The following is a 12219-nucleotide window of genomic DNA, read 5'->3' as shown; positions in this document are numbered from 1 at the left end:
TACCCAAGATATAAGATACAATTTGCTAAACGCATGAAACTCAAGAAGAACGAAGACCAAAGTGTGGGCCCTTTGCCCCTTCTTAGAATTGGGAACAAAACACCCATGGAAGGAGTTACAGAGACAAAGTTTGGAGCTGTGACGAAAGGATGGACCATCTAGAGGCTGTCATATCCGGGGATCCATCCCATAATCAGCTTCCAAACGCTGACACCATTGCATACACTAACAAGATTTTGCTGAAAGGACCCAGATATAGCTGTCTCTTCTGAGACTATGCTGGGGCCCAGCAAACATAGAAGTGGATGCTCACAGTCAGCTATTGGATGGATCACAGGGCCCCCAATGGAGGAGCTAGAGAAAGTAGCCAAGGAGCTAAAGGGAACTGCAACCCTATAGGTGGAACAACATTATGAACTAACCAGTACCCCGGAGCTCTTGACTCTAGCTGCATATGTATCAAAAGATGGCCTAGTCGGCCATCACTGCAAAGAGAGGCCCATTGGACATGCAAACTTTATATGCCCCAGTACAGGGGAACGCCAGGGCCAAGAAGTGGGAGTGGGTGGGTAGGGGAGTGGGAGGAGGGTATGGGGGACTTTTGGTATAGCATTGGAAATGCAAATGAGGAAAATACCTAATAAAAATATTAAAAAAGAATATTTAGCCTCATGACATAGGCCATGAAGCACTGATTATTTTGACCCAATCTTTGAAATTCAGAGAACTTAGCCTTATTTCTTGTAAGAATCTTCAGAGAACCATGGCAGAAAGGAGGCTGAGAAATGAGGGGCCAAAGTTAAGTTTGGAGGCTTAGTAGGGTTAGTAATTGCTTACAGGACTTTGGGCACATGATTGAATTCTCCCTTTTATAAGTTGGAGCTAATAAACGTAAGTGCCAGACGAGTCCTTTAGAGCGCCCCAGAAGTACAATTTACTTCCAGCGTGAAGGTGAGCTGCTTTTGTTATACTGGGTTTTCTTGAGGCAGGTTTTGACAGTGGATTCGGAAGGTCCCTTGCCTATTTCTGCTTGTCTACTGTGACAGTCAACCTGAGGAAGATCTCGGACCCACCATCTCTTTCTGAATCTTCCTGCAGAGGATAGTCTTAGCCTCTGTGCAGAGTGCTGGTGAGCCAACCTGTCATGGGTGACCTTCAGTTTATAAGCTAGGGCTGACCCTTGACACACAGCTTAGCTTTTTCGCTCTCAAGAATGTTCTGGGGGCCCTGGTGCTAAGAGGCTTCTGTTGCCCACAGCAAGTGACCCATTAGCACTCCTTTCTTTTTTCACCCCCCTCTGTCTCCTTTGGTCAGTCCCTGCTTCTCCTTCCTGGCAAATGCTTGCACATAGATGACCTGTTGCTGAACTCTCCTGTCTTGACTGGTTCTAGGAACACCAAGCAAAGACAGCCTTACTCTTCATTAGACTATGCTGAGCTGATGCCCCATTTTGGATGAGCAACATGATGGGAGAGTGATGGAGAGGTCCCCTCTGTTGTTTCGTTGGCAAAGGTCTACTATCTACCATGGTTGGAAATAATCACAATGGAGATTAAATATCCAGGAAGTGCTAGTACTATCCAGAGCCAACCTTCACAGCACCAGAAGATCATACAAGTGCCAAGCCCTCTCCTCTCCCTGGAGCAGGACTGTATCTCCTCAGGGACAAAGGCCACACCTAAGGAAAGTCCCTAACAACACTGCATTTGGTTGAGACTCTGGAGAGCCTGCCAGGCTGTTCTGGAGACTGGGGTATGGCGTCCAGGTTCTCATCCAAGACACTCAGTCTTGAAGGAAGAACAGATAGTTTAAATGGGAAGTCTCAAAATTTCCCCTAATTGAATTCGACAGACCATTAAGTGGTTCTATACAGGATCTGTATGTTGTCACAGCACTCTGGTGATAGGGAGGCTCCAGGCCCTTGGCTTTTCAAGCAAATGCAATATCGTTTCTGAGCTGTTAGATTTTCTTTTCCTGTATATTTTTGGGTGTGGTTAATGTTGTTAGATCTATGCTCCTGCCTCAGGTCGGGGGGTTGGTGGGGAACAGAGGTGTGTATCTTTCTCTTCCTGCGTTTGCCCGTGCCCTGTGCCAGAGGTCATTTGATCGCGGAGCTTGTGCACTTGTTTTCTGAAAACAGTGGTGTCTCTGGATGCACACGCTTTTAAAAATGGAGGACAGCAGCCCTTTGAGTTTGTAGATGGAGCAGTTTGCCCTTTGCAGTGAGCTGTTTATAAAACACTGAGCACAAATGAACAGCCAGTCACAGACCTGCCAGCTGTGCAGGCAGGACCAGCCGCTTCCCATTGTACAGACAAAGTGGAGGCGGGGTTTGAGGAAACTCTTCAACTTCCTCAGGGGAGCTAGCAGCTACAGCTAGGAGGCTGACCCACAGCTTTCTTCAACCTTGCCTCCTGCATCGTGTGTGTGTGTGTGTGTGTGTGTGTGTGTGTGTGTGTGTGTGTGTGTGTGTGGTGTGTGGTGTGTGTGTGTGTGTGTGGTGTGTGGTGTGTGTGTGTGTGTTGTGTGGTGTGTGTGTGTGTGTGTGTGGTGTGTGTGTGTGTGTGTGTGTGTGTGTGGTGTGTGGTGTGTGTGTGTGTGTTGTGTGGTGTGTGTGTGTGTGTGTGTGGTGTGTGTGTGTGTGTGTGTGTGTGTGTGGTGTGTGTGTGTGTGTGTGTGTGTGTGTGTGTGTGTGTGGTGTGTGTGTGTGTGTGTGTGTGTGGTGTGTGTGTGTGTGTGTGTGTGTGTGTGTGTGTGTGGTGTGTGTGTGTGTGTGTGTGTGTGTGTGTGTGTGTGTTTGGATTTCAGGACTAGTATGTTAAGTCTCATCTCGGGTGCAGGGCGAGGAAGGAGTAAGGATGGAGATGCACTAGGAAGAAGAAAATTATTATTTCCAAAACATGATGCCCCATGTCAGGACCCAGCCAGGGCAAAAGGGGTGCAGCTGTGGCTGTGTGAGGGGGAACCCTAGCCTCACCGCTGCAGGTGAGAAGAGCCAGTCTCACCATTGGGATCTCGGGGAAGAAAAGATGGCCGCCAAGGGAAGAGCACTGGTGTCTTTCTAATTGTTTTCTTTTGGCACGGAGCCTAAGGTGTCGACAAAAAGTTGGACCCATAGAAATTGGCATTAGAATCTGGAGACACAGCCCATCTACAGTTAGCTTTGCCTTTGATGTCTTTGTTTGCATGATATTGTGCCCAGGTGACCAAAGCGTTGCTACTCAGTCGCGGAACCTGGTTAAGACTTCCTGGGTTCAAGTCCCAGCTCCACACTCAGCAGCCACTGGATCTTGAACCTGTTTTCTGATGCTCCGTCTTCACCTAGCAGGTGACAACACGTTAGCGTGAACACGCCGGATGCACCCCAGCCTGGCTTATGATGGCAGCGTCATAAATGTTAGCTCAGGGTGCTGTCTCCGAAGAGAATACCTGGCAAACTAAGTTTTCTTCTGCCTGCCCACTCCTTCCTCTGCCATCATTTGACAGGCACTGGTTCAACCTCTGCATAAACAGGCTTTGGGATTCCCCCCCCCCCCATCCTGTCTTAAAGGCATACATTAATTTTCATTTTCTTCGATCAGGTGGTCCTGTACCAAAACGCTGGGTGTGGCCATGCCACACATTTTGGATCTGACCACTAGGTGGTGATAGAACTTCATCAGCGGGTTCTAAGCCACGATGTAGGTAATTAAAAAAGGAAAGAAAGGAAAGGAAAGGAAAGGAAAGGAGAGGGGAGGGGAGGGGAGGGGAGGGGAGGGGAGGGGAGGGGAGGGGAGGGGAGGGGAGGGGAGGGGAGGGGAGGGGAGGGGAGGGGAGGGGAGGGAAGGGAAGGGAAGGGAAGGGAAGGGAAGGGAAGGGAAGGGAAGGAGTGGCCGAGGCTGTCCAGACAACTAGGGCGAACATGTTGCTTGTCACATACTACCAGACCCCAGGATGGCCTCAGATGAAGCCGGGACAGCGAAAGACAAGAGACAGGGCTGAGGCATGGAGCGTGGCAGAGGGCTTTGCTCGGGCAGCTGGAAGTCTGCGGGAAGCTGGAGATTCCAGTGGCTACAGGGCACCTGCTGTCTAGGGACCCTTAGGCAGGAATGTCTGCAGGGACTGCAGAAAGTGAGGGGCGGGACCGGTCCATTCCCTGGTGCCCTGGGGATTCCAAAGCCTATCACGGAGCTCAGGGTCTGTCTTATTCCTCACTTTGGTCCACCCACCCTTGTCCTATCGGAAAACGAAGTGCAAATGATTTCTGAAGTCTATGGCGAGGACCTAAGTGCCTCCCAGCCACCCGGAAATACCTCTTTGGTGCCCACTGTATGGGAACTTGACTTTGAGCCCAGGCTCTGCCAGTTGAAACCGAGTTTCTCCAGGTGAGGCTCCCATTTTAAGCTCCTTTATTCATTCACAGAGTGAGTTTTATGTGGGAGCAAACGAGCAAGCTGGGAAGGGTGGATGTCTGATCAGTGGGAAAATGGGGGACTGGTGAGGAAGAACGAGGGAAGGGAATAGGGGCCGGAGACAATGGTCCACAGTTTTATTCTTGCTTGTCCTTTTCTGGGTCCTCTCTATCACACTGAAGGAAGAGGGCACCTGGAACCACCAGGACTATGGCCATTCTGTCCACTAGAGGGCGGAGGCGTTCTTCAGTTTAGCTTGGTGTTGGCGCCGGCTTGGAAAAGTGTGAAGTTTGGGGAGTCTCAGGGTCCAAGGTCTGCAGACTATTTTCTATCATCCCCTTAAATCCCTTAACTCATTTCCTGCTCAAATGTGGCTGTCATTTCCTAGGACATTTTATGCCCAGATCCGGTCTCACCATTGCCAGAGGCAGCTCTGGGGAGGGTGGCTTTTGGCTGGAGCTTGGGGACTTGGGCTGCTGTGGGGAATGATAGGGGAATGATCGATAGTTACCCTCACACCTGAGTTGACTTTCCCAAGAGCCTGCCCCTCCCTATGGCCTTTGTTTGTAGAGCATGAACTCCCTGGACACGATAAGGCATCTTTAGCATGTTATTTATATTTTTTCTTTCAAATTAGATTTTTATTTAGTGTGTGTGTGTGTGTGCGTGCGTGCGTGTGTGTGTGTGTGTGTGTGTGTGTGTGTGTGTGTGTCCAGTGGGGTGGTGGGTAGGCATGGAGGTCAGGGACAGTGGGTCTCAGGGATGAGTCACAGGCTTGGCAGCAAATGGCTTTACCAGCAGAGCTGTGGTGTTGGCCTGTGTTCCTTCTTTAATCCCTCCAGGCCTAGCTTGATCCATCTCTCAGAGCTCAGCACCTCCACTCAGCCCGGGTGTTCCGGAACCAGGCTATGATAGGTAATGATGGCTCTCTCCAGCTTTCTGAGCCCGTTCCTTCTGCTAGGCTATTCTAGGCCAGGAAACTGGACTCAGCTTGGCCTTCAGTTGTCCTCTGCCGAGCTTTTTGGAGGAGTCAGGGACACCAGTGAGGGACAGTTGCAAGCCTGTTCAGAGGCTATTCAGCCACAGCTTTTCTGGCCTTTCCACAGGATCCTAAGGTCCATTCAGGGTCCTTGCAAGCATCGTCAGTGGTAGGTATAGACAGGTGTTATACACTGTAGAGACTGAGGTTGGAGGGGCTCTGGAGGACTGACTTTATATAGGCTGTCCTCTGCTCAGGGCTGTACCATGGTCTTGTGTGAGGCATCAGCTGGCAGACCTGCTTGTCAAAGCCACTGCAGCCAGACTGGATCTTCTTCCTGCAGTAGATGAAACTTCTGTCTACTGTGGTCAGGCACCCTGCTTCCTGCAGCAGCCCTGGGTCCCCAATACCCCTCTCTGGTTTGGTTTGGTAGTAGGTTAGTCTGAAATGTTAACATATTTGCTTTATAATGACACTGGCTGATGCTTTCCACTACAAGAACCTTGGAGATGAAACTTGCCCAGGACCTGAAGTCTTTGTGCAGTGCCACCATGGAACACCAGGAAGTAGGTACCAAGGTTGACATTGCTGGCACCTTTGAAGCTGAGGGCCTTTAGGGACACCCAGGGAGTTGCCTTGGTGGTTCCCACCAGTGCATATCTGCTCTTCCCAGGGAACAGCAACTAAAGCTATGAGGAAAGCCAGCAGCCAGGAGGCGATTTACCAGTATGATTTATATGAGAGGAGAATCAGAGAGGTTAAGATTCTTGCTCCAAGCCACACAGCAAGGAAGCAACAGAGGTAGACTTTTGTCTTATATATTGAAGAATTATGTCTGCAAATGGTACCCAAAGGGCTAGGAGTTTGCCATTCATTTTTCTAGCCAGCCAAACATATTTGCTGGACATAGTGCAGTCTAGAGGCTGGGGAGGGCACTCAAGGGGATGCCCAGGCTATGTGACAAATCCACACAGCTTCAGGTAACCCCACCTCTCAGGAAGTCTATAGCTAGTAGACCATGAATACGGTGACCTTATCAGCTGCTTGTCCTGGGAAGCAGGAAGCACTGTTCCTTGCTTCTGAGACAGTCTTGGAGAGAGTGGGAATGTTTCAGTCTGGAGTCTTCCTGGGCTGAGACTTTTTACTTCTTCCCTTAAAAAAAAAAAAAAAAAAAAAGATCCTGTTCATCATGGGAAGCTCCAAACAGGTATCAGAGTGGTAAGAGCAGTATCTTGTTGCCAGGTTCCTCAGTCCAGTCATGGGCGCCAACTATTGGCAAACCGAGCTCAGTTTCCTCCCAGCTATACCCTGCCTCTCTCCCACCTCTGGACGGTCTCCAAGATAATCTCCCATATCCTATCATTTCACCCATAAATATTTCAAGCTGTGGAGGATGATGGGACTTTTAAAGAAAGAACCAAGTCCCATGATCACTTCTAAAACATGTGCATTAATTCCAGCCAATGTTCAATGTTCAGTTACCTTCTCCCCTTTTAAAGAGTCCGTCCAAGTTAGGATACAGACAAAGATGTGGTTAGTCTTTGACTTTCTCCCGAGCTGTCAGTGCACCCTGTATTTTTGGTAACCTGGTGAGTGTGATCCTTGAGGCTTGAACACATTCTGGTTGGAGGTTTTGGAGTGTGGTATCTGGAAGCACAAATCAAAGGGCAGCCTGCTGAGTAGCATGTGTGTGTGGGTGTGTATGTGTGTGTGTGTGTGTTTGTGTGTGTGTGTGTGTGTTTGCATATATTTGTGTCTGAGAGTGATTCTCCACACCTTTGGTCACTTCCAAAAGCCTTTGCTCTGTGCTCTCTGGCTTCTCTTCTAGGCTTCTTGTCCAAGACAGGCAATCAATAACTCAAAAGTGTCTCCTGAGGTTCCTGGAAAACCTTAGGGCAACAGAAGCTGGTCTCACTCAGGAGGTAGAATTCTACTGTTCTCCCCCAACCCCATAGACAAAACAGCATTCCAACCTTGAATTGTGTATGTGACAGGCAGAGCAAAGGAGGTTAGGCTTAAAAAGAGTCACAAAGACTATGAAGTTTTGAACCAATGAGAAAGTTTGGAATGGAATGCAGAGGTAGGGAAGGACCCAGGGGTATGCACTGGTTAATGCCGATACCAATGTCACTAGATTGAGAGTTACCTGGGGGTTGGGGGGAGGTGCCCTGCTAGGATGTTTCCACAGAGATCTAACTGAGAAAGACGTACACTGAATTTAGATGCCACCATCCTGTGAACTGGGGACCTAAGACTAATAAAAAGAGACAGAAAGAAAGCAAACACACAGGACTAGCATTCATCTCTCTCTTCTTCTTGACTAAAGACAGGATGTGGCTAGCTACCTCACACTCCAGCCTTTCTCCAGTGATGGACCATAGACTGAGCCAGAGCAAATCCTTCCTTCATTAAGGTTTGGTCAAGACACAGACTGAAGAGAGAGAGCGAGAGAGAGAGAGAGAGAGAGAGAGAGAGAGAGAGAGAGAGAGAGATCAGTTACTAACTACTACACAACTACTACATACTACAGCCCAGCTGGTGGGTACCAGAGGGGAAAAATGGTGATCTATATATCATGTCCTATTGACAAGACAGATGGCAACCAGGAGAAGCCACCTGCAGCTGGTTTTGGGGAAAATCTGGCACTAGAGTGCAGATAATTCATCTAGAGAATCACTGAGCTGTGAACTCGCTAAACTGTGTCTGCTGGAGGCCCTGTGCTTGGCTGACGTGGCAGTGTAACAGGCAACTGAGCCAGATGGTTCAAAAGTAGCTATGGACCTGGGGTCTCCTTGTAGTGGGCCACAACACCGCAGAGGCCTGGGTCTGCAGCATCTGGGATGGCTGCGCTCACTCTCTGAGCACATTCCTAGCCGCAGAGAGGGCCATGCATTTAGTAAGGCACAGCCCGCATTCCATTGCTCACTCTGCTCTGTCCAGCATCTGTTCTAATGGACCCTGGTGCTCCTGTGCATTCTCACCTGTCAGGATGAGGCTGATCTTCTTTAAGAGCCAAGGTTGCTGATGTGGAAAGGGGTAGATGGTGTGGTATAGGAGATGCTAGAACTCTGGTTCCAGATGGGTGTGGCTTTTAGTCTTGGCCTTACTCCTGCCGGTGGGATTTGGGTGCAGACAGGTGACAACTCAGCCATTCTAAACCTCAGTTACTTCTTTTGCCAAATGGGGGTACGCACTACCTCCATAGAGTGGCTTCAAGGATTATAAAGGATAATGTAAAGACAAGGCACTTGGTATCTACTCAGGGAAGCAAGCAAGCGTGCACAGTGAGTTTTGCACAGCCCTTGTCATTCCCAGGTTGGATGACGTCTGGCTCCGAGCTGGCATTCACTATCCAGAATGGGCTGTAACACTGAGACCTGGGGGGAATCTGTCTTTAAACTGCTTTTCCTACGCGTGGAATGCGCTTCCTTCTGCTTCCCTCAGGCCAGACCGTGAGTCCCAGCTGCTTGCCATGGTGGATGCTGACCCCTCCACACAGAATTGTATTAGAGGTTTTCATTTCCTGGGTCCTTGCCTGCTTCTAATTACTGTACCTACCCTTAATCAGATGAACGTGAACTGAAGGAATGGAAGCCACCTGGCCTTGCTGGGTTGGCGTGGAAACTTTCAATCTCCTGAACAACAAACATTTTGGTGATGAACTTTTGACCACAGGTGCATCTCCATCCCCCCACCCCCCGCCCCCAAACATCCTTTGCTCAAAGGCAGCAGAGAGAGGACACTCAGGCTCTCCGTCAGGACTGAAGATGCTGTTCTGTGCCTCAGATTTCTCATCTGTAAAATGAGAGGTTCAGACCCCACCACCTCTGGAGTTTGTTCATTACTTTGGTGAATTTCATACTTGTAGAGAACATTTAAATCGCCCAGGTTTAGGGTGAGCTGCCAGGCAAGGTGGCAGGGTTTTATGCCTGAGCTTTTGAAGTTTGCTTCTCTAAGGTTGACTGTGGGCGAGTGGTTAGGTTTGGTGATCCTTCAGGAAGTGCAGCGTTGAGCAGTGACGAGCTGGATTGGTAGTTGGCATGAAAACGTATTTCCATCTTAAAGATGTTCTGACTGGGTTTCACTGCATCCTTTTTAAGTTGTCCTGAGCCTGGTTTATCTGGAGAGGTTTTCAACATTTGACGTTCAGGCTGTAGCTTGAAACTGATGCAAAGGGATTCTGGGTGGCAGCGGCAAGGCATCGATGTTCTGTAAAGATTGCCCATGTGATCCAGTGTGAGTACAACATCAACAATGGAACACTGTGCCCCAAATGTGACAAGGGAGGGCAAGGGTTCCTGGGAACGTGCATGCTGACTCAGCATAAATTGGCAATCCGTTCAATGACAAGTCTCATCTTAAACAGTGACTTTTAACTTTTTTAAAACTTGGGCTTAATGATAAAGGCCACATATAAATAAATCGCAGAGTTGAGCATTAGGCCTTTAAACTGTGTGTTTCGGAGCCTCCTCTAAGTTCTCCGCCATCTAGCTGGTGGCTTCTGTAATTTCTTATGATGCATGATGAGTCACACTAACCTCATGGGCAGGAAGGCTATCTGAAAGTTGGGAGAAGATGGCACATAGCGTTGTGCCCTGGAACAGAGGTCATGGTCATGCCTGTGGTGACACCTGATTTGCAGCTTCCCCGGCTGCAGGTTGAACATGCTCTGTATCCTTATTTGCTTTTGGGTTTACAGCCTCAGAGACTTCCCTGTGATCTGATCTCTAGTCTAGCATGCAGGACCCTTTGAAACTCCAGTCTAGATCTACCCTAGGTCTATTCACAATATTATATTTTGCTCCTCTCAATTTCCATTTTTCTTGTTGTTTAGAAAAATGAGTTCCTGCTTAAATGGGGTCTTGGCCTGACCCTCTCTAAAGGACAGAACGTTAAGGGTACTTGTGGTTTCTTTCTTTCTGGAATCCTAAGAACATGAGCATATTCCATACACAACTTATATCGACTACATCATTAATGATCCCCTCCCCTCCCTGATATCAAAGGGGCCCGATAGATCTAATAGATCAGTTTTATATTGGTAAGTTCTAAGAAGACAGTTTTTTATTTTAATGTAGGGAACAAATAAGATATGAAACACACCTCAGAACTTTTAGCATCACAATGCCACGGGGTCATTAGCCAGCAGGGAAATTTACATCGACAGCACAGTGAGGTTCCACTTCATTCCTCCTGGGAGAGTTACAACAAAAAGATGGACCAGTGCTGAAGGGTAAGGAGAAAACACAAACCCCACACATTTCTTGGAGGAATTACAAAGAGTCCTGTGTCTTTGAAAACAGTCTTGTTGTTCCCCAAAAGGTTAAATAATAATAGCCTGATGCTGGCAGAAGAACAGACAAGTAGACAGATGGGACGGAAGAGTCGAGCAATACATTCATGATATGGTCAGTTGATCTTTATGGATATCAAGGACAGTCATGGAGAAGGAACTGGTGCACCAAAAATTACTGTTGGAAAACTGGGTCAAAGGTGACCTATGGGGTGTGATAAAATATCCACAACCCATGTATTAGATATAGGGTTAATATTCAAACAAACAGAAGATAAATTAAAAGAGTGGGCACATTTGGGTTATCACCCAGCAATTTAGACCTAGGTATATAGACAACATATAGATGGCTGTTCATGGCAGCATTATTCATCATAGCCAAAGAGGAAACAAGCCCACACAAAGTCATTGTCCATGAATAAATCAACAAAATGTGCTCTAGCCCAGCAATAGAATAGTAGCTAGCCTTTACAAGAAATTATTGATAGATTCTATAACATGAGTAAACTTTAAATATATTATTCTCTGTAATTGCAAATCTTGGTTAAAAAAAAAAGACAAATGAAATGTAGGATTCTATCTTATAAAATATCCACTGTGGGAAAAAAAAATCTATGTAGACAGACAGACATATGTAGATCAGCTATATTCAATGTGTGGAAAGAAGGAAGAAAGGACTACATCTGCTTTGTATATGGGGTCTTTCTTGACAATATCAAAACAGTTCTGAAATTAGAGTGATTATGATTGTATAATTCAGATAAATATGAAAAATCATTATGCAGTATCTTTTAAAATAGGTGAATTGAACTCCAGCCCAACCAGAGCTACACAGTAAGAACCTATTAAAAAAAAACGTGTGGTGTATGTGTGTGTGGTGTGTGTGTGTATGGTGTGTGTGGTGTGTGTGTGTGGTGTGTGTGTGTATGGTGTGTGGTGTGTGTGTGTGTGTGTGTGGTGTGTGTCAGGGTTGGGGAAATAGAGAAATATATACATGTATCTGCCTACCTACTATATATACACACATATATAAACACACACATATACATATATATGTATATACATATACCTATACATATACATATACATATACACACATATAATATGTGTGTTTGGTAAGTAGGTAGGCAGATACATGTATGGATAGATACAGGTGAAACATCACAAAGCCCAAAGGAAAACAGTAGCAAAGGAGACTTGTAAAGGAATAAGGACACCCTCTTGCTTAAGAATTGAAATGGATACCACCCATAATCACCTGTAAGATCAATTTAAAGTGCATTAAACATTTTGACTTCTACCTTGTGTGAAGCTCTTGCTAATCCCTCACTCCCCTGGGGGAATGCGAACATCTATCTGTTCCTCTGAGGTCATGCTGACAAGCCAAAATTCAGTTCCACTGATCCATTTATTGGGAACACTCACAAGGAGCACGGGGAAGAGGTTAAGTACAGGTGTATTTGTGAGCCCAAAGTAGCCGTGGTGGAAAGGTCACACCGTGTGGGCTTTGGTTTCCCTATAGCCACAGAGATGGAGTGGGTCTCCTCTCCATTAGC

Source organism: Mus musculus, chromosome 19 (assembly GCF_000001635.26).
Source record: "Mus musculus strain C57BL/6J chromosome 19, GRCm38.p6 C57BL/6J".
In the NCBI taxonomy this organism is placed as follows: Eukaryota; Metazoa; Chordata; class Mammalia; order Rodentia; family Muridae; genus Mus; species Mus musculus.
Note: the sequence above shows the minus strand (reverse complement) of the source record.